The sequence below is a fragment of the Agelaius phoeniceus genome, chromosome 6 (genome assembly GCF_051311805.1).
Source record: "Agelaius phoeniceus isolate bAgePho1 chromosome 6, bAgePho1.hap1, whole genome shotgun sequence".
Taxonomy (NCBI): domain Eukaryota; kingdom Metazoa; phylum Chordata; class Aves; order Passeriformes; family Icteridae; genus Agelaius; species Agelaius phoeniceus.
The window spans coordinates 50,827,986-50,854,725 of NC_135270.1; the positions used below are offsets into that span (position 1 = coordinate 50,827,986).

General features: G+C 39.1%; 2 long non-coding RNA genes across 4 annotated transcripts; one reads left to right on the forward strand and one right to left on the reverse strand.

The window, feature by feature from the left end:
• Positions 1-380: 380 nt before the first annotated feature.
• On the reverse strand, positions 381-25,154 carry LOC143694410 (uncharacterized). 2 transcript variants are annotated; one of them, XR_013182879.1, is made up of 4 exons: positions 24,930-25,154; positions 8,116-8,238; positions 6,637-6,750; positions 381-5,253 (listed from the first exon to the last, which is right to left on the reverse strand). It is a non-coding gene; the product is annotated as an uncharacterized LOC143694410 (long non-coding RNA). The 2 variants fall into 2 exon arrangements; XR_013182878.1 differs by having other exon boundaries at positions 381-6,750.
• LOC143694409 (uncharacterized) lies at positions 10,656-20,564 on the forward strand. Of its 2 annotated transcripts, XR_013182877.1 has the most exons (3): positions 10,656-10,905; positions 12,756-13,795; positions 13,906-14,992. It is a non-coding gene; the product is annotated as an uncharacterized LOC143694409 (long non-coding RNA). The 2 variants fall into 2 exon arrangements; XR_013182876.1 differs by lacking the exons at positions 12,756-13,795; positions 13,906-14,992 and adding an exon at positions 19,575-20,564.
• Positions 25,155-26,740: the final 1,586 nt, after the last annotated feature.

Sequence of the window (26,740 nt, forward strand, 5' to 3'; positions counted from 1 at the left end):
CATGGTTTCACTCTTTGGTCCATGAGCAATCTCCTTTATGACTACTCATGCATGTGAATGCCTATGTGTGACTTTGAAATTCACTGGCCATGAATTTCAAGAGAATTAAGCTCCACTGTGTGAGTACCTACTGAATTTGGAAATGAAAGTAAGAGTGAATGTGGTCCAAGAGGTTGTGCTGATGAGTGCCAAGGAACCTCAGCAAGAGGCTTTTTAGCAAAATCCTCAATCTGTGTTTCCCCCAGCCCAGGTGGAGCTGGCCACATGTCAGGGCCTCGTCCTCCAGAGTAAAAATGTCTCATTGATACAAGCTGTTGTTTCAAAAATGCAACTAGACCAGAGTGAGAGTTTTGAGGGAACACCTTTATTTGCCAGTAAAACAACTTCAGATCTATTGAGTGCTGAAAAGGGAGTGCCTCAGAGGATTTAGGCATCATTCAGTTTATTTATTGAAATCAGCCTGTGTGCAAGCTACGTAGGTAAAAAAGCTTATATGGGAGTAGATGTGCTTTTTGAGACAGGAAGAGAATTCTTCTCAGATAATTATTCTTAAAGATAATTTATTTCAATAACTTGATCAGGACATTTGAGTGATGGGTAGGAGGGCAGTGAAATATTCCTCCCACACATGAGAAGTGAGAAGTGTCCACACGTTCAGAAATATTTATGTTTTTCCAAACTGATTCAGCTTTTCTCTTCTTCCAATGTCCTGGGGAACATGCTAGGAAAAGAGCACAACTGAAAATGAAATAGAGAACTGCTGCAATTAAATGTAATTTTAAGTGGCATGAAATTAAGCAAACCAAAAGTAAGAAAATAAACAGAGCAGCCCCAGATTTTCCTTAGTGTGAGTTCTTTGACTTCAGTAGAGTTACATGAAAAATATAATTTTACTCCCTCCCTCTCTCTCTCTCTCTCTCTGTTTCTGTGCCTGAATTCTTGATGTCAGCTTAAAAAGGAGAGTGAGAGGGAGAGAAAAAGAGGGAGAAGAGCGTATGGAAATTAACGTTTAAGCTTTCAGAAATGTACATTTAATGAAAAGTTTGGAAATAACCAACCTTTCATGGCCCAAAGAATTACTGAAAAAGATCTTCTGTGTTTGCAACCTTGTTGGCAGTCAGGCTGTCTTGGGCAGCAGTAATTTTCAGTCAGAGGATTGCCATAAAAGCCTGAAAACCCACAGAGCTAATAGAAAACAGGCAGAGAAAGTGAAGTCTAACCCAGGAATTCATAGGCTGAGGCTTCCAAGCTCAGTTCAGCTGTGTGAGGTCTGGCTGAGTCACGCACTGCCACAGATTGAACTGGTACATCTAGAATAGCACCAGACTGAAGAGCTTGGCGTGTAAAGTCTGGGGTTAGGCTCCAAACACTTTCCTGGTGAGATTTCATCCAAGGGAGTATTTTAGCCAGCAGTCTCCCTGCCTGCTAGGGAGCATCCCTGTTTTTAATTCTCTGCCCTTCTATGTTTAAGTTCCCATAAATATCATGGGAATTAATTTGTGCTGGTCCCTGCTTTAAACTGAGGCAGTACTATGCATGATGCATCTTTATGCTTTCAGAGACTTTCTGGTGTGTAAATCAGTCACTGTGGACTGATACAGGCAAACCTTTGGGGAGTGCTACAAGAAGAGTAGTGAAAGAATACATGCTAGGAAATCAGGGGAAGGACATATGTATGATTACATTAACATATAAACACAGACTGAGAACAATATCAGTATGAGTCATTTAATAGAAGAAAACAACTTTGGACATTTGCTTCTAGACTTGTTTTCTTTGTAAGCTGTTGAGAAATATTTTAAATTAAACAAAATTCCCCAACTGGTAAGAAAGAAACAAAGAAAACTGAAAATTGTTAATGTAATTTAGAAAGGACCAGACAACTCTTTTTTTATTAAATCATTGGCTCCTACAGAACACTATATTTTATTTTTTTAATATGTTTTCCCACTTTTCTGAGGATATGGGTGGATCTTTTATGATGGTACACATGATGTAATAACCTCACTTTTAGCCACCACATACATCATGGCCTTAAATCTGCACTTCTTCCTCTAGCCACTCTTGCACTGATGTAAGTGGCAGAGAGGCTGAAATTGGCTGGGTTTCCTTTTCCTCTGCAGTCCCTGACAGTGCTGCACATCTCTTAAGTCTGTTTGCATGGTTTAGGACAATGAGACCACTAAAAGCAAATAAAAGTAAGAAGAAATGGGCAAACACATAGAAAACCCACAAAAACGTAAACATAGGCGTATATGAGCTCAATTAGGGAAGGCTAAAGCTAATAATTCAATAAGATTCTTGGAAAGATTATAAAATAAAGAGTATTTTTTTTTAATAGGAATGAAGTAGAAGAGAACACACACAAAAAAAAAATAAATCAAGACAAGCTTCACCTGCAGATGCTGAAAATGAGAGCAGCGTGATGGGCTGGGTGCTGCCTTAGGAATGGAATCACAAATGGGAAAGGGTCATGGCTGGGAAGAGAGGCTTCAGGACACAGCTGCTCCCCCAAAGCAGACAGCATTCAGATCTGATGTATTTGTCTGGCTCCTACATCTACTGCATTGGAGTAAACCTCAAACACACACCAGCTACAATGTTGAGAAAGCTCTGATCCCCATTTGTCTCCCAACTTCAAACCATCTTCAGTAGCAGACACTAACAAGGAAAACTTTTAGTGCACTCCAGCTATGAGAAGAGAGATACTTTCAGAGCTTCAGAAGATCTGAAGATGGAAATGAATATGAAACTTTTGGGTGGGGATTTGGAGTTGTTGATAAATGGGTAGAACTAGAAGCACATTAAAAATATTGAAGGGTGAGCCTCTAAAACTGGGGAAGTTTTAGCTATTCACATTGGGTAAGGCTCAAAAATTCTGCTTGTGTGAGTGGAAGCTCCAAAGCATCTGTATCATCTCAGAATGGTAGATACTTGCAGGAAAGGATTTTTTTAGGACTTTAGAACAGCAGCAAAGTTAGATGAGCTTTTTATGCCTGAATGATACTTTACATGGATAACTTAGAGGGTGTTTATCTCCACTCTCTCAAAGGTTTTGGATTTGGTTTGGTGTTTGGATTAGCTCTTATTTTATCTGGCTGCCCTTAAGAAGAGTACATTTAGATTTTGTTCCCTGCAATATAGAAATATGTGGCTTCCCTAGGGAGCCTGGTAGCCTGAAAGTCTGTTTCTGGGCACACTTACTAGTTTGAAGAGCTTTGCAGGACAGTTAGCAATTGAGGGCATTTTTCATGGACAGCAAAATCCTGAAATCAGCAGCTAGCTTTTTAGCAAAACCAGATCACCTTTTTAGGACAGTGCCCTCTTCCACTACATGTTGTCCTGTCCTTCATTTGGCAGGTTTATGTTCTACTTTGAGGTGCCCAAGTTGCTACTGTTAGAGCTAGGGTGGCTGTCACCCCAGTAAGACTTTTGAGTTAACAGCTGTGGAGTCTTTGCTGTTGGTGATTCTTGCTTTATCTGTGTGGTTGGAGGGCCATCTTGGTATGATTTGGGGCTGTTCAGATGTGTGTGGGTCACTTCAGCTGAAAAGAATTTCATAAATACACAGTGCAATGTAAGATACAGCTCTGAACACAGAAAATTAATGCTGTGTTAACCTATGGCTAAAGCTGGAATCTGTCCTGTTGACTCTTTCTGGGTTTTTATCAGCTCTCTGGGTTTTTACCAGCCACTCATGACAGTGTGGTATGTGTCATTGTTTGCAACTTGCTAATAAAAAGGTGAGAAGGTTGAATTTGTTCTTCCATAATTTTATTCTTCTAATTTCCCTTCTTGTAGTCATTATAAAGGTTCTCATAGATCCCTATAAAGTTTAGTAACTACAGGACCAGAGCCTGAATCTGTATTGAAGCCTGGGCAAAGATAGTGGGAAAGTGTAGAACAGTTCCTGCTCACCTTCCACTCCCTGCACACACAGGATGGACCCAAACTTGAGCTGTATTTTTACCTGCCATGTCCATTAGGAGGGCAAATGCCTGGAATGGCTTCTTCTGTTCAGCTTAAAAAAAACAATGCTATTTCAGCTGGGTTATGATTTTTTCTCTGTTTGGGAAGTCCCATGTTTAAAAACAAGAAAATGAAAAACTACTTAGTCCCTCAAACTTGAAAGTCAAGATATTCCCACACAGCATAGGCCAAATCCTGAAGGGCTTTGTGATACATTTCTCTAGTGCAGGGACGCCAAACACAGGAGGAATCTCTACACACGCACAGCAGCGAAAATCTCTGTGGCAGCTGTTCACATTTCCTTGTGGAGGGAAGGGGGAGGAAGTAGGTGTTTTGGGGCCCAAATCAGTAGCTTTGGACAGCACACAAAAGCTTCAGAGTCAGTGTCAGAGTGGGGAGCAATGAGCAGTGTCCACTAGTCTGCAGCCAACAGCCAGCAGCAGCCCAGCTGTGGGCCAGGTCTGTGGTTTGGATGCCCCTGAGCCCTTGGGACTGAAGATTCCTTTTACTCAGGTTGGCAGTGCTTCAGGCATCAGACTTTTTCTAAAAGTCTCTGCCCCATTTCTCAGGATTTGATTATGAGCTAATTAGAAGGCAATTTTCTCTAAGACAGCATCTTTTGATTACACTGAGAAAGCACACTGCAGTGTTGTTTTTTTTCCTCCTTTATGAACAATTTTTGTCTTCCAATGTATGAAATATTTTAGGGTTTTTTCTTGGACTTTCATTTCAGTGGCATGACAGTAAATCTGCCTGTAGAAGTCCAGTAACTTTCTTACACTTTGCAGCCTAAGTGGAAGCCTCAGTTGGGCAAGTTTAAAATGAAAAGTTCTGGTGCTCGTTACAATAGCAAACCTTTTAATAGCACCAGAGAGGCAGGGGAACTTCACCAGATAACTAAATCCATTGATCTCTAATCCTTTGGGCCATACTTACTGTGGAAGACTTGCATGCATGGCTTCAATCCAGAACCGCATGCTGCCAAAAAACGCTTAGTACGTTAGCAGCCAACAAAAATGTAAGAGGTCTGCTCTGCATGTGGGAAACAACATAAAAAGAAGTGGTTTTTTAGCTTAGTCTGACAAACGTTAGCATATAACACTGATATTAAAATGAAATGGCAGAAAGTCTCAATCATATCTTGGATGTTGGGGGACTTATATGTGCTAATTAAAAGGGACTGGGTGGCACTTTAGGCTGCTCTGTTGTAAGTTTCTTCTCAAGTACTCCAGTTCAAAACCTTCCTCAGGGAAGAAGCCGCTATTAATGTGCATTTCTTGCAGGCTGAAACATTAAAAAGAGACATCTACTAAAGACAGATGCATTTCCTCCTCTATTTAGACACAAATACAGATGTTATTCATATCAAATATATATCATTCTCTGTCTCTGGTGACTGATCTTAAGGAACTATACAATCTAGCTAAATATATTTATAGCTTTATAGTACTGCCTATACCCTATGCCTATACAGATAACTCTTAATGCACTTCTTTATAAATATCAATTAATAATGCACATCAGAGGCAGGTCTGTATTAAATAAAAGTTCATGCTATGCCTTCCAGGTACCACTGACAGCTTCAGAGACTCTATAAATGCAAAAATAGTTGCATTTTCTCAGATAATATCACTAAGTCATACTGACCCTTGAGATTTTTGCTGTGTACTCAATACTTTCCACTTTTCAGCTTACCAATATTTTACTTGTGTATGTGCACACATGCATGCACACATCCCCTATAAACTCTGTAAAAATCACCTTTCAGAGTGCTTTTCAAAAAAAATTATTTCTGTTTGTCAAAGGACCTACACATGGAATTCTTTTCAAACAGAGAATGGCAGGCACTATATCAATGGACAAACACCCCAGACAGGACAATCATTGATTTTTGTTTGTATCAGAGTGACATAATGGATTACTCCATTTCTCCAACTACAGCATTCAGAGATATTTCTTACAGACAAGTTCCAGCTTCCTGAGGGCTTCTGCAACTCTTGTGCCTGTTGGGACTTCCTTCGAATAATGGGAACATCAGGTGAAGATGGCCACAGTTGAGGTGAGGTCATGGACACACCTGATACCTTCCAAAAATACCCCTTAATCTGGTACCTGTTCCCATTTGTACAAAGGTGACCTAGCAAAATCAGATACATTCTTCAGTAAGTATCTCTTAAAAGTCTAGTGCAAACACCATAATACCCAGGATTTGGGAAAGATTTGGTCTGGAATTTGTACATCTAGTGACACTGGTGTATTTGTAGGTGCAAACTGGACATGTCTAAAACATATTCTGAGCAAATATTTATTCACTCAAATTCCAGCCTATGTTCTCATTCACCTTCTATCACATGGACAAAAGCCATTGAGTAGGTGTAAAGTTTGAGTCACACAGGAGTGAGCATGGCCTGAGCTACTCCCTGGCATGTGCCCAAAGCACATGGCAGTCCACTCCATGGATGGGCAGGGCATGCTCACATAACATGCAAAACCTGTGGTTCATGTCACCTATCCCAGCTCTGGTGCCCTTCCAGAAATGACTGGGAGGTTGCACGTTGCAAGACATGTGGAATTTATGGCTGACCTGAGCTTGGATCACCCTAGAACAGAGTGACTGTACCATGCTGTGATCAAGTGTACAGTGTCCACCAATAGGAATGCACAGACCTGAGCCAGGGGAAATACCAGACTTCACCCTGCTGCCAAAGCCAGGTTCTCAGGATGCTTCTCAAGGCCTGTTTCAGATGCCTCACTTCACAAATCCAACACAAGACGCCAGCTCTGTAAAGCCAACAAGATCAGGGAGAGGTAAATAATTAGATACTCTCAGGAGACAATCAGCAACTCACAAGTTAGGCTTTTTAGACAGACTTTTGGTAATGTATCCATAAGTTAGAATGGAGCCACTAGGCATCACTGACAAACATGTCATCTGCCTCAATATACTTGGAATTAAAGATGTTTCACAGAGCAAAAGTAAGCTATTAATATCCTGTGTTCATAATGCTACATTTCTTGGCTTTTTTTTTGTACTTCTGAAAACCCTACAATAATCTCCAGTCCTAATTCTACAAGATCCCTTTCTTCTAGTTCACAATAATGAGATATTATAATATCCTCTGGAAGACAGAGGCATTGACAGAATGCACTCCAGCACTGCGTGTTCCACCATACCACAGCACAATGGGATGCCATTACTGGGAACCAAGTCTGCTCAATCTTGTTATGTCCTTCCAGAGCCAAATCCTGCTTGACTTACTCATGCAAAAATCCTATTGAATTCAGTGGGCATTTTGCCTGAGAGGGGAGCAGTGAGGAGCCCTCCCTCTTATTCTTCAGGCTTTTCCCTGATGAGGGGGCCTGAGCATTCAAGATGTTGAGCTGCTGCTGGGTGGCCCAGGACCATGTATCTTCTCAGGAGAGCTCCAGTAACCCCTGAGACAAATTAATCAGGTAATTAAGAAACTGATTTCTGATGAGCTTTGTCTTTTCAGTTTTGTTTTGTTAATGCATTAAAGCAAACCTTCAAAATGCTTCTATTTTAAACTCTTTTGAAATCAAAAGTTTTTATTTACTTGAGATAAAAAATACTAGTTGATTGTGAAAGCAGATCATTCAACACCAAGAGAAAAACATTTCCTCTGTTCACCAAAAGTTGTAATCTGCCAGGAGGGCTTTCTTGACACAGCAGCATGTTGTGCTATAGCCCTTCAGACCAATATCCCCTCCCCAAATTTTACTGAGCTTTTTGTCCAAACAGAGAAAGATGTAACTTAGATGGGGGGTGGGGAAATCCCCAAACAAATGCAGCTGAATCTTTCTCCCCTTCCCCTCACCCCCAAACACCTCCATTTAAAAAGCATTAATAGCTTCTCACTGACCTGTTGAAAGCTCAGGGTATTTTCACTTTTTTGTGGTTATTTTGTCTAAAAGTTCACATGACTTATTTGACCAGGTATTGCTGTCCCAATAAAATAGAAATGAACCTATTACTGTACCTAGATAATGATCCATCAACCCTTCCTTTTTGAACGTCAGGATCTAGCCTGTTGAACTGGCATTGATTTTTTATGATATAATAATTCATTAGATTTCTGACAGAGCCCCACACATGAACCTCCAGATTAGACATTGGACTTGACATACCTGAGAGAACAACTGACGACGGCCCCTCAAGAGCATTTGGATGTTTTCCACATGTGGATTCCAGTAGAACTGGTCATAAGATCAAGTCCCTGATTCTTTCTCTCACCAAACTTAACCTAAGGACTAAAATTGTGGATTTGTCACTTAACAACACATTCTGCAGCTTATTTCTTTTGTGCTTGCACAATGACTTCCAAACATTTGGTGCCTATTGCTCACCCAAGAACCTTAACATAGCAGCCAACTATAAATCTGTTTCTATTCCCAACAACCATAAGAGTTTAAAATCCAAAAATCCTCCTTCACAGATTTTAGGAACTCTTTCAGAAGGTCAAGTCACCGTCTGTAGACATATTACTGTTGATGCATTTTCCAGTTCATGTTATCTAAGAAATAGTGAGCAGCTATTGCCATTTGATTATATCCTCCCCCACCAACCCCTTTGATAAAGCAGAATAAATACATATTGGTTTTGAAGGACAATTTTGGTCAAAATTTCATGTAACAGATCAATTCCTTAGCATGTGAGTCCACCTTTTCCTTTCATTAAATATGGTCCAGCTGGTTCTGTAGAGAATTGTGATGTATGTATAGAGTCAACAGGAATTCCCTTCTTGGAAGGTCAATGCATAAATTACATTCCTCTTCCCTATTCATCTCTTCTGATGTTTGAGTCAATGGTTGCAGCAGTAATAATTAAGTAACATGAACTTATATAAAGGTATGATCCATTACACTTATATAAAGTGTAATGGATCATACCATTACACTTGTATGCATATAAATTACCCCTTTTTTGTGGAAAGTGAGGTATTATTGCCAAAGATACTCATAAACAAGGAAAATAAGAGGAGGATGTTCTCCTCACCCAGATTCCTCAAGTCAACACCATGTCACTCAAACTCTACAAGTAATAGAATTCCAACTCACTATGACTTCTTTTATGTTGTTTTGGATCCCATTTTACATGAGTAACTATATGAGGGGGAGATACTTACATTAGAATTAGTAAGCAGGATTTCAGAGTACTTCAGGAACACCCAAGTTTTTAGTATCCCATTTATTTAAGCTGTATCTGCATTTTCTTCCTGAAGCGAAGGCAATATCTTTCATCACACTATTGAGAAGAACTAAATTTCTTATGGACTACTAGAAGTCATGGAAAATTTCTGGTTATAGATTGAATGGGCTTTTGAGTGATCTCAGGCATTGATCGGCGTGGCTACCCCACGAATAACCTTCACTGGTTAGAGGACCAGCTCCAGAATGCATTTAGACTGACTAAAATAGACTCGTCTTGCATAGCTAAACACGAGTTAAACTGCTGAAGTGGTCAAGAATACTCCTCCAATATCAAATGTAGGTGTCACCATAGGACATATTCACATAATTTTGTTTAAGTTAGTTAGCTAGGACAGCAAGGTGTGGTGATACATGCCTTAGCCCTGTCTGTATTGTCCTGTGCTTGCAAGCCTAACTTCACAGTTGTTGCTGGATGGAAAAAGGTCAGGTATGCTGGGAAACACACCTTTATTTTGCTGGGTAGGCACTCCCTCAAAAGCTTTGCAGTGGGAACACTATCTGCACCAAGCCATTTCCAGAGCCATTTCTACAGCTCTCTTTGATGAAGTTCTTGGTTTTAACTGGTATAAACATTTCACTGACATGATGGGGCAAAAGTAACTTTGCCTCCATTTTTCTAAAGCATTAACTGTAGCAGTATTTCGTACTCTTGGATATGTTTCAGTTTAATACAACACCATCAGCTGTGTGTACATCTTTCCTGTTTAACAGTAAAGTTAAACCTAACCCCAGGTCAATATCCTTAATTTGCACCAGGGAGTATAATAATAAGTTCTTTAATAAGTTCTTTTTTTTTTTTTTTCCTTAAACTGGTGAACCATGACAGAATTATTTTGCAACTTAACAAGTCTGCAAATTATTCTCATTTCCTCTTTGGCATTACTCCTCACTGAGCTGATATAACCAGTGTTTAGTAAAAAACACTTCAGCAAGGTAAGGTTTGTATATTCACAAAACTAGAGAAATGCACAAAATTAATTTCTGGAATTGGTTAAATGTCTCTACAACTAACTTTGTGAAAGTAGGATTGTTGAGTTGAGCTATTAGGTGCTGAAGAGTAGAGCAAGAAGAGCCAACATCTTTCGTGTAATAATTGAAATAATTTCAATTCATTTCCTTCTTGGTTGGACAGAAACATGTTTTCAATAGTAAAGAAATCTTGAGGGAATCCATTGACCTAACCAGTCTTATAATGCAAGAAGTTAATGGACAAAAATGATATTCATCTTCAGTTTATAATAGCATTTTCGTTTCACAGAACAAAAACCATACAAAGGCAAAGCATATTATAAGAGCAACTGCTACTCTGGTAGATACATGACCTTTGTTTTATGCAACAATTACTGGGTTGGTGGAAAAATAAAACAAAAAACCCCAACAAATTTTTATGCTAAGATAATAAATTATAAATTATGAAAGTCTAAGGCACTAAGCAACTTGTAAGCAACAGTCTTGTCTCTTAGCAACGAGCCATGGAAAGCAGCTTGTTGATACGAATAGAGCAGACAGGATTGTTTTGCAATGATTACCACCAAGGAACTAAGAACAACATTTTAACACCTGCCTCAGGGCACTTCTGCACCTAGCTATCCATCTCTCCAGTGGCCCACAAAGCCTGGGCTGGATGCCAAGCGGCTTCTGAGTCCTACCTCCTTCCCAGAGCTGGCCCACTGCAACAAAAAGGACCCAAGAGGAGAGATCAAAGAGGTAGAGTTCAGGTGTGTGGCACACTTGTGCCCACTTCTATTTCTTTAAATGCCTTTTTACAAAAAAATGCATGATCATTAGTGTAAATGTTTATTTTTTTCTTCTCTCTCTGCCCCTTTAGTGCTGTGTGCCTAATCTATACTTAGCATTATGAATAAACGCAGACAAGTTTTTGATATTAAGCCAACATTTTTTTACTGTAGTTTTATTCTTAAATACCCAGCATTAAGAGTTAAGAGGAGGAACAGTGCAATCAGCAGCACCTTGTTGTTGTTTTGCCATTGTGCTGGTTTCAAAAAACATACAAAGAAAATATTTTCAGGAATAAAGTGTCTGCTAAGTCCCTGAACTAACATCAGTGGTGGCTCATTCATTCTCTCAGGTAGAACATTACAATAGTGAAGGGAAGCTGTAGAGAAGGGTAGTAAAAGTTAAGAGAAAAAAAAGGGTGATGTGAAGTCCAGGCAGAGGAAGAAAAAAATCTTAGGAGAGGAGTGAAAATGAAGGAAGGGAAGGGAAGGGAAGGGAAGGGAAGGGAAGGGAAGGGAAGGGAAGGGAAGGGAAGGGAAGGGAAGGGAAGGGAAGGGAAGGGAAGGGAAGGGAAGGGAAGGGAAGGGAAGGGAAGGGAAGGGAAGGGAAGGGAAGGGAAGGGAATAAAAACGGTGTGAAAGTGAGAAAAGCATGATAACAAAAGATAGAAATGGGACAGTGGATAAATAGAAAAGAGAAAGGAATATCATGAAGACACACACACTGCTTTGCTGTTGGCAGAAGTAATTTCCCTTGCAGAAAAGAGTGCAGGGAGAACAGCTAAAAGCAGAATTTAATTCTGATCTGCTGGAAATCCATCATTGACTCATGAGACCTGGCAATTCTTCCAGTCCACTTTAAGCCCTAAGTGAGTTGGAGCACTGATCAAAGCCTACAGGCCAGCTTAGCCTCTAACCCCATCTATCTCCACATTATACCTGAATTTATTAAGCAATACAACTGTGCTAAGCACGTTTCTATCAACACAGCTTTCCTGCTGCTGACTGGAATGCACATATGCCAATTTTTTTTTTCTTCTATACCAAACTGCCCCATACTTGCTAAGTATACCTGGAGTTGAGTTGGAATATATTTGTTTCACATGAGGAATTTACATGAAGGCCAGAGACACACTGCAGAAAGACAGGGTTTTGCTATTTCTTTTTAAAATTCCCAATCCAGAGTAGATAGATTTAAACTAAATTTGCTAAATATAACTACTGCTATTGCTGCATAGACAGATAAAACAAATGCATGGGTTGATCCACCTCAAGAAACTATTTGTTTTCCCTGATGCAAAATCCTGGAGGATTTGGTCATTGTGTCTTATACACTGTTAAGGCTCACCAGGCAAAAGTAGGCTTTCTCCTTCACTTTTCTTTTGGGTGATTGAATATGAAGTCCAGCTCACTGCACATCCTTATGTGAGATAGTTTAACACGGTACCTCGAGGCTCTGTGGTCCCAGAATGCAGCGCAGCTCACTGGCAGTAGTTCAGCTGAAGACTAAACATTTGGCTCAGTGACAGCAGAGCTGCCAAGAGTTGGCAACAAGAGACTCACAGGGAAGCAGCAGGCTGCTAAACCCTTTCACATTTTTAATTAGATCCACACACCCATGTCTTTGAGCTATCATAAATATACAGATGACATAGAGAGCATTATTTGGGGTAAGGGAAAAAAAAAGGAAGAAAAGAAAACTGTACTGTGGTATCTCTTACCTTATTAAAATAATTTACCTACAGCTAGTCTTTGGAACTAACAGGGGAAAGAAAGGGGTTGTGACATTTAACTCAGATAAAAGTCTCTCCCTGTCTACAGTTGAATTCACCCTGCACGCTGAAGATGCAGGGTCCTGAGATGACTGACACATCGCCTTAGCTGCAATAGCATCGCCAGAAGAGGGCATTATTGGCAGCAACTCCAGTGTGTAATTTCCCAGAAGAGCTATATGTTCAAGCTCTAAGTATTCTTAAGTGTGTATCTTGTGATGATGCTGTTGTTAAAATTATTTGTTTGGTTTTTTTTGTCATTTGCACTGTTACTACTTTCTAAAAATACCTTGATATATTAAAAACTCATTTATTTTTTCTTATTAATTTCTGTGCAAAGATATTTTCCAAGTTTAGTTCTTCCTAAACTTTCTTTCTTCCTGAATTTCCTGTTAAACTTCTTCCTTCGAAATAATATTTGCTTGTTGTTTAATTTAATTCCTTTATTTTTTTATTAGTGATTACATAGAACAATTCCCCTGCCACTCATCACTTTTTTTTATCTGACACCATTGAGAGCAACGGTAATAAAGACATACATCAAATACATTTTATATTGGCAATTGACATCATAATATAGGACAATCCAATGCATTGGGTTAAAAGATCTCTTCTAATATCCAAGGACTGTGACACTCAAAGTATTGTCCCTTGTCTCTTTTGTTGTAGAACCTTAACATTTTATTCAAAATAAAAACTGTAGCTGTGTCATCAACCTGCAGTGTAAAGACATGCACAAAGGATCTTTGCAACTGGCCTGGAAGGGCTAGGATTTTCCTCTTGTATTTCTCCTAATTTTAAAGAAAATCTAAAAATGAAACAAAGTACTTGAAATGCTGTAGGGGGAAAAAAGAATCACATGTTGTCCCGCCTGGAAGCACAAATTTTATAAATAGACACTATAGCAAACATCAAAGAAATTTCTGTGCAAAGAAACCAACAGATCATGTATATTTTACATTGCCCTTTTATTCCAAACTGTGTTAGCCACACACTGCCAGTTAACTCTGAATGTGCAAACCACAAGCAAGTCTCTTCATCCTGGATATCTGGAAAATTGGATCGTGTCATCCTCGCTTTTTCTCCTGTGTAAGTTAAAGTTACCCCTGTTTTACTCCCCTTGATTTTTCTCTTGTGTACTTCACCACACACTGAGAGGCACAGAGTGACCCAGCACTTCTGTCTCCTTGTGTGCCCAGGACAGGTCCTTGGTAAACATTTCAACCAACAAGATCTGTGACCATTACCCGGAAATCTGCCCTGACTTTGTGTCCCCAGAAGCTTTATTTCTCCCCTAGTATGGACTCTGCTCTGCACCAAAGACCTGAATGTATAGGAAGAACCTCTTACAAATGGACTGGGACACTGCAAACCTTCACACTATAAGGTTGTGAAGTAAGACATGTCAAAGTTGTTAAATCATTGGGTGAGGCATCTTCTTAACATTTGTAAAATGATTAGCAAAACAAGTTGTTCTCCATTGCTTTGGGCTACCAGCATCCAAGTAAGTGAATAAAAATAAAAAAATAAAATAAATACAGATAAATATCATTGATCCTCTTAAGAGTTTACTGCTGCTAGTAATAAGGTACCCTTCTTAGGGGCAAATTATTTATGTGAAGTGAAAAAGAAACTTAGAAAAGAAAAAAAAATACAAAAGGATGATTAAAGAATCAGCCTAGAACATTTACCCCAGATTTTCACCAAACTTCCACATGACAAAAACTCAAGAACATTTCACAGGTACAGACACAAGAAAATCATCTGTTAACAATAGTACCAATAATACTGTTTCTCATTATTAGCTACATTATAAAACATTTCTTTGCTAGCAAAAGCATATTGTTAATACCTTCAGTGTGAGTTGTATCAGTATTAAATGAGCAAGTTTCAATGTAATTAATACAAGCGATCTTGTATCTCAGTTACATGTACCTTATCTGGAAGAAGGCATTTTAACAGAAATGTGTTCTTTAATGAAGTCTGGGCATTAGTTTATCAGACATTCAAATGAAGGAGTGGTGCCTCTTTTCTTCCCTCTCACTCTCTTTCTTCCTTATTTTCCTCTGGAAGGTACCTATCTTGATACTTACCAGCCCCAAGCATGTTTACTATAACTGTCCAACAGAGGTAAATACCTGTGCTGATTCATTAAAATTCTTGTTCAGATCTGATCAAAACCTGGATGTCAAACCTGCAGTCTGCCCATGCAAGCTTCCCCACGCCAGCCTTTTTCAGACCTGCCAAGTTACCAGGCCTCTGGCTATTAACAATTTTATTCAGAAGTTTCAGCAAAAAAAAAAAAAAATGGACAAGTGAGAAGCAAGAATGGAAAATCCTGTTTAAATCATCTACTCTATTTCCATGTCACTGCTGGAAACTTTGCTAAATTTACAGACTTTGCTGTCATCAGTGCTAAAAGAGGTTTCTGTGCACAGCTTTTGCTGCATCAGATCCATGCAGCAAGCTGTTAAAAAAGATGGGGTAGATGGGTGTGATTTTGACCTTTCCAGAATGAGTGTGCCTCTCTGGATATAGAAAGACCTAAACCAGAGTTTGTGCACACTGGTGTGAGTATTTCCATCAATTCCACTGAGCCTTGGGGCAGCCCTGAGGGGAAGAGAAACAAGAATGATGGCTTGTGTTTGTCCCCATCACCAACCTCCCATACTTACATACCCTGAGTGAAGTAAGACCTGGCCTTGGACTGTTCTTTGGTGGACAGATGGGAGAGAAGTTACTCTGCTGAGGTTTTGAACTGTCTGGGCACAAGATATTCCCCAAAACTGAAACTGGATAATGTAGCACAATGGTGCCTCTCAGCACCTTTCCCTGCAGAGATCATTTGATTAAGCATGACACGTAAAACCTAAAGCACAAAGCTGGGTGTACCTATGACACTATGAGAATTGGCAGAGTTCATGTCTGGCTGTAAGACGTGGTCAGAAGTCTGCAAGTGAAGTGTTGCCTTCCAGTGCCCAAGCACAATTCAGTGCTTCTGTGTTCCCTCTTTCTAGTACTGAAAATGAAAAATGGGAGAAAAACAGCAAAGATGTGTCTTTGTGCCACTGTAAATCTGGTTCAGAGATGCTCTCCTTTGGCTCAGCCACCAATCTGCCCTTATTGGACTTCTTTACTTACAGGCTGAAGGACGTGTTTGGCACATCTTCCTTTTAGTCCAGCCCTCCCTCCTTACACCCCAGTCTGGAAGCATCTCATATGCCAGAGCCTGTGATGGCAGCACTCAGAAGGGAGCACAGCACAGAGAAGGTGCCTGAGAGCCCATTACCAGGCACTGCTTGGTCCAGTTGCACTGGAGAGGTCAGTTGACAAACTGTGCAGTTGCAAGTGTAACTCTTACCTGCCCCCAAAATTTTCATTATTGGGCTCACGCACTGCAATATCATGCTAAATTTGTTGGAAAGATTTTTTTTGGCTCTGAAAAACACGTTTCACTCATGTTGATTTCCCTTTGCTGCTCTACCTAAAAAGGCATGTCCAGGAAGTATTTATTTTCAGGTAAAGAGGCAGCTTTCACAGTCTCTTTCATCTTTTAATGAGACACAAAAAATATACTACTTTAAATCAACAGCACTGAATCCAATTAAAATATATGAAAAATTATATCTAGTTTACTGGCAGACTTTGGAGATGTCTTGCATCTTACAGACAAAAAAAATCCTATACACTTGCTTGTCAAAGAAAAATAATTCAAATATTAACTTTTTCCTGGTTTGTTATTTAAAAGAATCATGTTTTTTAATTGCTAGCATATATTCATATTGTCCTCATTTCTGTCAGCAAAATAGTTCTAAACAACCCCATTTTAGCAAGCAAATTTATTACAGTTATAAATAAAGTGATTATTTCAGCAGCTGTAAAATGTTCCAATACACACTTCAACTACTTCTCCAGTAAAAGTTCTAAACACATCATTTCACACGTTCCCTTCTATGAGCAGTAGTAGTCCAGGGTTAGGAAAGCTACTTTTCCTCAAAGCAGCTTTAATGAACCCAAAAACTACACTTAGTCCCACAAAAGTCACAATAAAAAAACTCCATTCAGTACTACCTTAACTAGTCTTATAGCAAGAAATTCTTAAGCAAACTAAATGGACACCAGAAGTTTGGTTCTTCATGCAAGCAAATACCCCCCCTGCCCCATCCTTCCACAAAAAATCCTCTCATCGTTAACACACTAAAAATCAAGGAAAAAAATAAATCAGGGACTTTCCTGTAATAAGCATATCATTTTGAATCTATGCAGTGTTTTGTTGTTGTATTTTTTTTCCTTTTCTTTTTTTCCAATCAGAAGTACTGTGAAGGTTTAATTTAGTGTGCCTTTATTTCAGCATAACAAGGAATATCTGATTTCAGATCTCCCCTCTATTCCATCCTGAAGATAGGATCAGTTCACTGAAGGCTGAGAGAAAAAAATCCCAAGTGCTGTTTGCAGTCATTGTGAATTTTGTCTCTGACTTCAGAGAGGCCAAGATTTCTCTCTCAATAGTCCCTTGTTTATAGATCACAGTATCACCTTAGGCCTTTTGGCCATAAGATTGCATTGGAAACTTTTATTTAGGTTTCTCCCCTTTCTTCTCCCCTAGCTCTGCTTCATGATCTTCTTTTAATCTGAGTTTAGAAGAGTGAGGGAGCAGAGTCACTAAGGACAGGGCTTGGAGGTTCAGAGAAGGGAGCACTACCCTTTACCACAAATACATATGTGGTCATTAAATTTAGTGGGGTTCAGGTAAGTCTGTCAGGACAAGCTCAGTTCAGCCTTCCTCATCCTTTTCTCTACTAGAAAAATTTCTTACAGATCCCTCAGCTGCCAGTTCCAGATATCCTATAAAACTGAAGCTGAGCACACGCCTATGCTACCATCCAGACACCACTGACTGATGCCTGTAACTCACTGCCAAAATGTAGGAAGGAGCGTGCAAACTAATCATTGCAGAAAATATGCATTTGAAATTTAGCCTGTTTTCCACTAACAGGCAGAAATAACATCCCATCCCACTTCCATCCAGGAGCTAGTAATACTGCCAGATAAACTTCCTAAGAATTCTTTTCAGCCATGAACCACAGAATGCTGAAATCAATAGGAACTTTTCCTAATCTGAACACCGTTTCACAAAGGATAACTAACTGCATGTCTTCTCCCACCCACACCCAGAACAAGGTTCCTTCATTTATGAAATGCCCATAACTAGCAAAGATGTTTTCATTCCTACCTTCCCTGGCAAAGTCCCAGGTGCAAGCAGCAACAAGCACAGGAAGGCTGATACATAATCTGCCAAACCTGACTCCAGCATTCTTTGCTCCTCAAATGACAGATCAGATACTTGGTCAAAACATCTCTGACGATGCTGTCATCCCTCCAATATCAAGGTAGCCTGATTTTTTAGGGAAGAGCTAGATCTATTTGCCTCTCCTGCTTGCCCTGCATAGCCTCTAGACATTTACTGTGTTAATCACCTCTCTTTCCTTCATTTCTATGCAATGTTGTCATCTTCAAACACAGAAAACTTGTCATTGACAGTCACTTTCTCAGAACAAAGTTATCATGATCTTTTTTTTCTTCTATTAAAATTGAGCATTCTGTGTCCAGTTTTCTTAGAAATTGTGCCCCTGGATTAATCTAATGCAAGAAATTTTAAGAACCTTTCAGCAATCCATCATTTCACTGATTATGAAATTATTAAACTGGAAGTGAAAGCAGGTTTGTTCAGTTTGAGTGTGTCAATATGGACATTTTGCCTAGTTCAAACTGCCCTATTTGCCTGTGTCACCTTTGAAAGAAACTAGATGCAGAGTTACATATTTGAATTTGAAAATTTGAATTTGAAAATACTGTGCATGATGTTTTGTTTTCCACCCTTCTATTTTGGTTTCCTGCCTCCTCTCCAAGGTCCAGGTCTGACCCTTCTGACACAGTTCATTAACCTGGTCAAGAGAAGATCTGGACTCTAGTTTCAACTTTTTGTTGTCCTTCTTGGTGTCCTTAGGAGATCACTTTACCTCTGCCCCTCTATTTCCAGTCTCACTTCCTACTTGCAAAGACAGACAAGACCGTAGCCTTCACTCTGTTTGCCCAGTGCATCCAAATGGGATGTTGGTGTAGAATCTCAATAAATTATCATAACACCCCTAATCCATGCAGTACCATTAATGCTGGGGGGATGTTAAGTAAATCAGTGCTTCATTTGTATCAGTGTTCTAATGAGGAGGGAACATTTTCATCTTTCTCCTCTAGTTTGCGTACATGAAACTTAAAGAAAATTAAAAAGCCTAGATATACTTTCAGGAATTTCATTATGTTCTTTTCTAGGGAAAGGAAGTGACTGGTAATATCTAACATATCATGAAGAAACACAAACAACCCAGCAAGGCCTTTTCCTCTCTTTTCTCCCCCTGAGAAGAGAATGGGTCAATGGTTAGTTCACAGGCCAGTTCAGCCTCTGCTTGTGCTGAAAAAGGCACCTGTAACTGTGACCTGGATGAATAATGGTAGTAATGCTTTAACCCCAAATGAGATGCAGCACTGAAGTGTCTGACATGAGGCAGATGCCATAATGCTGATGCCACCACTGCAGCTGTGGGGGGTAAAAGGGCTGCTCTTTTCATTATTCAGAAAATTCTTTGACAATCAAGGCACAGAGCAACTGGTGACTTGCATGGTCACCTTCATGTTGAATTCCTGTAAGCAAAAATGGATCATCTGGTGGCTTTCAGAACTGCACAGCCAGGTTGTTTGAATGTGCCAGTTTCTGGCATGATTTCAGTATTACTGCCTGCTGACAGAGGGGTGCTGCTGAGGCAAGCATGATTGGAAAGTGAGGGAATAATGAAAATGCTCTGTTTTACAGGATCCTTTCAGGAGTTGTACTAATTTCATGGGAAGTTTTGTTTCTCCCAGGACAAAAGCTACTGCATTGGCTAATAGAAGGAGGAGAACTGCATGATGATGGATGTGTGAAAATGACACACCAAAACAAAACAGCACTCCTCGTTTCTTCCCTAGGGGAGAGAGTGGAAGAACAAACCACATGTGACAATGTCAGTCATGTTGCTTAATGGACTGCTCTGGGACTTTCAGATAGTACAGTGATGTGGACAACATAAGAACCTGTTTGGGGCTGCACAGCATAGCAGTAAAATGGAGAAAACTTGAAGGTCATGCTCCAGATTTTAGAAGACAGCCTGAAAAAGCACTACATCAGCTTTTTGGCATGGTTGTTTTTACCTGCATGTTGGCCTAAGAGTACTTCAGAGGAGTCCTCTATATGGTGTCTATACAAATCTGAAGGAAAGTGTGAAAAATGAATAATTTTCTCTTTTGGGATCTTAATAATTTTAATTTTAGAAAAATAGAATTTAAGAGATAAAATTACAAAAAAAATCTGGAATTATTGAAGAAAAACTGATGATTAACATGCACGCTTTTCTCAAATCAAAATTATTTGAGAATTTTTTATATTTCTGTTCTTGTTCCTTATTTAATTTTATCTTCATGAGGAAAATTATTTCTCATCATTGTCTCCAGACACTCCACTCTTGTGTCTCTCTGATATAATGTTGAACACCACCATAAAGATGACTATGTGGATTCTAAAGTATTTTAGATATTTTCTATAGCAGAGCGGTCATCTGCCACCCTATTTTGATTTGTTAGAGCATTGTGCTGCACTTAAAATTAGCCTGAACACCTAATAATTTGTTTGAATCAGGGTATGAACAGTAGAAATGCAGAATAAAAAGACTATATACAATCATGTTCAAGATCTTTCACAAACACAAGAGTTTGTGAAATCTAAAATTCACCTCTTCTTTTAATAAGGAAACTGTGTATACAAGTATGTACTGAATTTTTACAGCAATGTTTAAAATTTTGGTAAGCAATACCATAAAACAAGAAACATGCACAATAACTAACATAAAAACCTGAACATTTCTCAAGTAGGAAAACCTCAAAAGAAATCTCAGCTAAGGTTCAATTCATATGTATAGTCAATGTCAAATTGTTTTATAACAATTTTATATTGTTCTTTCACCTTGTTCTTCTACTCCTCCAACTCAAACAATAATGAGAAATAAGGGGCAAGAATGCAAACTGCCAATGTAGACAAATACAGTAAATAACAGAATACACACACAGAGCTCACTATATTTTTAAAAGTCTCTTGAATAAGTGTTTTCAAAGGAAACAATAAGTTAGAGTTCTTTTAGAATAACACAACATATGAGTTTCTGGGCACAAAAGAGAGAAGAAAGTGAAGGAAAATCTGGATATTTGCTGCAAAGCATTAAACACATTCCTTCCAATAAAAAATATCGAAAGGAAAATATGTAGAGAACCAAGCTCAGAGATATAACTTGCCTTGAAATTGTAAAGGCCATATCTCTAAACACACATTATCTATTTAAAATACACTGATGTTATCCACCACCTCGATGGTATTTATAAACCCCTTTTCTCTTTTATTCTGTCATTTTATTTTAGACTCATGGCTTTTCCCAGTCTTCAGTCCTCCACTAAAGGAAAATAAAAACAAAAAAACCTCCCAACCTTAGAAAACTGAAAATGCCTATTCAACCACCTTCATCCTTATATGAACCTTTCTGCAATTTACTGGAAGAATAAAGAGCCAGGCAATCTCTAAAGCATCTTAATTGTTCTGTGAGTGTAATAGAACCCCCAGGAGACATGACCCTAAGTTGGCTGTAAATCATATTTGATTCCATGGACTGTGCTATTTCTCCCTGTCTATGGTACATATATGACATGAAAGTAGATTATTAAATCACACACATGCTTATTTTTCAAACAGATTTTATGATTCCCTTCTTTTTTTTTTCTTGTCTTTTCCCAGAGAAAGGGTGAGAAAACAGTAATTAATCTGCCATAGCTCTTACAAATTTTTTTCCTAAGAAGTCCTAGTCAATCAATCTTCCAATCTGTCTACCATTGTCCTTTTACCACCAGTATATCATCCATTCGCCCACAAACTCATTTACCAGTTGTCTCCCTTCCTTTCCTGAATTAAAACTCTGCCAACCCGAAATGGTTCAAAATCTTTCTCCAAGTTATGCCAAACAGCTTCTCAGAAACCTCAGGCACACACCTATCCTCTAGGCTGAGAACCATTCTCTCCTCATTTAACCTTCACCGAGCTCAGCACCACACCCTTGGCTCTGGGCCGGCCCAGGAACCACCTACTCTGTCTGCAACCCGAGCACACTGTCCTCTAACAGAGATAACCAACCCTCAGAGTCAGATGGCTTCCTTTCTTTTGAGACAGTCCTTAATGAATTTAGAAGAATTCATCTGCTGTCAGTCCATGATCCTGTTTGCAATTAGCATTGAAAATAGAACAGCATTAAAAATAAAAGCAACAGGAAGAAAGAACTGAAGATCCAATGCCGCTGTAGGGAGCAAAGAAAACTACCTTACCAAAGCTTGTCTCTCCTCTGCCTTATGTTTGTAGCTATAAGGTAAAGGATTTTCTTGCCAGCAGATTGATCTTTAAAGGGATGAATAAGCTCCAAACCTGAAAATATTGGCCTGTTATAAAAATATAATAGTAGCAAGTTAATAGCTGTTACTTAGTTTAGCAAACCTACAGTAATCACCTGCCCCTCTTCTACTCTGCACACGTTTCACATAGTCTGTCCACAACAGTAGTTTAAATGGGATTGTGAGGTGTCAACCAATCAGACCCAGAACAATCAACCAGTCCTAGTGAAAAAAATGGTGTTTATAAAGCTGTGTGCAAGTAGGCCTATGGCCAAAAATAACATGGGGCTAAATTCATGTGAATTATTGTGTGTAGAAACATTTTCTAGGAAACTGAGTTGGAATTATATGGAGAAAATCCCATGCACTAATTACGATCCAGGAAATTATATTTAAATGTAAGAAGCAGCTTTTCTACCTTTAGAGAGATCAAACACTGGAACCAGTTACCCAGAGGGGTGGTGTAGTCTCCATCCCTGGAGATATTCAAGCCCCCAAATGGACATGGTTCTGGGAAACTTGTTCTAGTTGATGCTGCTCTGAGATGGAGTTTGGTCTATCTGGTCTCTAAAGATCCTTGCCAGCCTCAGCCACTGTCCCTTTTGGTTCTGTGGATGACCTTTGTGCTCTAGTACTTTCTCAAGGGCAAATACATCTGCCATGAGGTCAGACCATGTAGGGCTGTGTACATATGGATGTTGAAGGAGACAGGGAAATGTAAAGGTGCACATGAACTGCAAAGGTGCAGAGCACTGATGGTTCCTGAGTATTGCTATCTCATGCCTGGTTTTCAGGTCTGCGCTACAGCATGGAAGAAAGCTGTGATTCCACCTGTTTGGAGCAGAGCTGAAGCAACGTGTTGAGCAGGGTAACAACATCCTGAGGCTGACCATCTCCTAAGGGGCCTTGCTCTCCCTGCAACTCCAAAGGGAATCTAAGGTAAACGAATTAAATCCCTAAGACAGTTGCCTTACTGAAGAGCCTAAAGGCACTTATGTAATGTGGAATGGTAGGTGGCACAAATCCTCCTAAAGCTGCCTTAAGGCTCTCAACTGCCACACCACACCAGTTCAATGCTCACTTTAATGCTGCAAGTCTGGCCTCCCATTTGAGAAAAATTACCAATACAGACTCGCAAACCAGGTGGGCTATATCACATTGAAAACTTTTTCTGCAAGGAAAGCAGAAGGGTGGGAGTTGCAAAATAAGTACTGAAGCATATAACACTAACCAGAGTTTCCTTAGCAAAGATTAAATGCCAGAGACTTAGTCAAGACTAAGAACAACTATGGAGCAGTGTGTCTGCAGTTCCCTTGAGAGCTTCGTATAGCCTGTTACCACTTTAATATTAAAATTAAATTAAGAAAATCAAGAACCCAACTCAGATTTGACCTCTGGGTATTCTGCTCAATAAGCCCAGCATAGCCCAAAGGCACATAAACTAATGAAAATTATTAACCCACTTGCTGCTGTCTTAACATATGCCAGGTACAAAACAAACATCCTGCAGTTTCAAGGCAGTTTATTTTGGTCCTAGGAAGCATGTTATGTATCTCACTTCTCAGAAAGACAATGCAGTTCTGTGACATGAGGTTACAGTACAGATGGGGTGCTGGTTGATTGCATAATGGTCTGGTGTTGGAGAATTCAAACATGAGCTGTCTCTGTAGATTGGAAATTCCTGTCTTGCACCATTTCCAGGTTTGTTGTCACTCATAATATTTGAGGGAATGCTTCATGAAGCAATAATGCATCTGCACTGAAAATGTTCTACAGGAGTTGTCAAGCATCCTATTAGCACACTCACTGACACTGGCCACAGTCTTAAAATAAAAAATAGTTTTATTGAAGGATGTACCTGGCATTTTTCAATATTAAAATAATAAATAAATAAATGAGGTCATGTTTTCTGTTAAAAATTTAAAATGCAACTGTATCTACTTGAACTCACTTTGCAGGCACACATTAATTCATTTAGATACAACATCTGAAAATCTCTGAACATATGAGTAATGTGCATCTCTTAGTGAATTATAACATTCCATATTTTCAGTTGCTAATGACCATTAAAAGCACTATAAATACATACTCTATATAAAATGAACAGGTGCATTTTTTACTCCTAAATTTAAGCTTATTTTTACCTTGTCATTTATTCTTCAGAATATGGAGTTCTGATATGTCCAAGACACACTGTTCTGCTTCTAATCAGGCAAAATATATATAAATGTAGCCATTTTAAGGAATGCAACCTGATGACTTCCCACTGCACTGTAATCTATGTGCCTTTCTTGGTGCTGCATTATCTCAAGAATTATCTAAAAATACTACCATTTAACTGTCTTTACTAGTAAGTCACTGAGAACAGAACAGACTTCCAGGTTTTTTACACTTTTGTGACCAGTCTCTGAGGAAAAGATAGGAACAAGCAATCTTTGTTTCCTGACCTGACCAGTCTTGCCCTTGCTACTCCTCACCCACTATTCCAAAGGTGCCATTCTCTCATGGAGAGTCATGCTCAGTGCAGAAAATGCTGCATTTAATCAAGCTCCTGTTCACCAAGTTAAAAGCTTTGAGAAATCAGACTGAATCTGGGTATGAGATTATTTTTTGTTCCTGAATATTCTTATTATATTAGTAATTGTTATCTAAACAAAAATTAGTAATGTGATGCTATTGCATTGTGATAATTTTCGGGGGTGCCTACCTTGTGTAAATCAGAAGAGGTAATTCTTTGATTCTATTTCTCAAGCTTTGGGAGTACACTGAAGTACATAGGCTTCGGGAATTCACAGGCAGACTGGAGAGATTTTTGTCCATGAAGAATGTTGGAAGGAAACTATTTCGTTTAGGTAAGAGCAGGCAGAAGAGGAACATAATACATTTGTTCTATTCCTTAACTCAGCTTATCTTTTTTCCCTAGTTTAAATCAATCACAAGGCATAGTGATTTATATGGCTTATTCCACCTAAAGCATCTGGAAACACTAGCTGCCAGACTGTTCTTTTCCTGGGCTTCAGCAGCAGCAGCAGTGGCAGCAGCATCCTTGCTGATAATTTGACCAGCAATTGGAAAGAAGTAGGCAGCTTCCTTTGCAGCAGGGGAAATGGGGCTTGAACATTAGGACAAACCCCCACAAACCCAGCTGACTTCAACCAGGTGGTGTGCAGGAATAGGTCACATGCTCAGGGTTTACAAGCTTCCTTCCTGGGAGCCTTTCGGACTACATCACAATGAGGGAGAGCATGGGCCCAGCTGACTATGCATCAGCTATGGTCTTGGACTGGGCAATCTCTTGTGACTCACAATTGATACAGCTCTGGATTTCACTGATGATTTTACAACCCTGATTCCAGATGAATACTGAAAATTATAATTCTTTTTTCTAAAAAAAAAAAAAATCCGCGAAAAAAAAGGAATTTATTTTAAGTGCTTTGTTTTAAAAATCAAAAATATTCATAATCAAAAATTCAAAATATATTAACTAATCTTGATGTAAACTAATTCTGTAATTATTATTATTTTTCTAAGCACATGTTCAGGGAAGCTACAATTTCTCTCTTAGAAAATATGGAACATGGTTAACTTAAAATTCTTTTTCCAAAATATTTTCACGTCAAATTGTATATTAAAACTGTTTGTTTTTTTTTTTTTGTTTTGTTGGGTTTTTTTTTGTTTGTTTGTTTTTGTTGTTTTTTTTTCCCAAAAGCAATATGTTCTTGGCTAAAGTATGCAATTACAAAGTTAACAATCAGTGCTAATCATCACAAAATACAAAATTTCAATGGCTTCAGTGACAAGGCAGTTTTTTCTTCTAGTATTCATAGGACCTACTCTTATGTACAGCACACACATGGAGGTCCTGAGATTATGGATTACCAAGACCTCTAAGAATTTGAAGTAAAACATTCAACCTGACTGGAGTACTGTGGTTTTGGCAAGTATCTAGTTTTTCCAGTAGTATTGCTAACCCTTAGCCTAGACTGAGCTCGAGCTAAATCTCTTCATGAGCCCTGGTCTCATTCAGGGCCTGGAACAGTGAGTAGATAATGATGTTATTGTAAGTATTAAACATTTTTACACCAAATACTCCTCTGACTGTAGCAGATATTCAAATGTAGCCTTTAAATAATACCTTTCCTCCCAGTGCTCTCAAACTACTGTGCAAACTACAGATGTCATACCACTGAGATGAAACTCCTTTTTCAGCTTTGGAGAACATATGAAATGTTATTTCCATCTTTAACAGAGAGGCTGTTGTAAGGCCTTCTCTTTATTTCAACATTTAAGAATTGATATGGTCCCCCTGGCATTTAAAGGAGCAGTTATGACCTATTCCCAGCTCACTAAACACTCTATTGAGAATTCCAAATAGTTACAGATGACCCCCAGCTCCCCTCAGTCCCTACCTTCCTTCATCCTGAGCAATGGTGAAATTGAGGCTCCTGTCACACCAGCCTTTTCCAATGCCTCTTTATATTAAGACAGGTCAGATGGGGTCACTGGTCTTTGATCTAC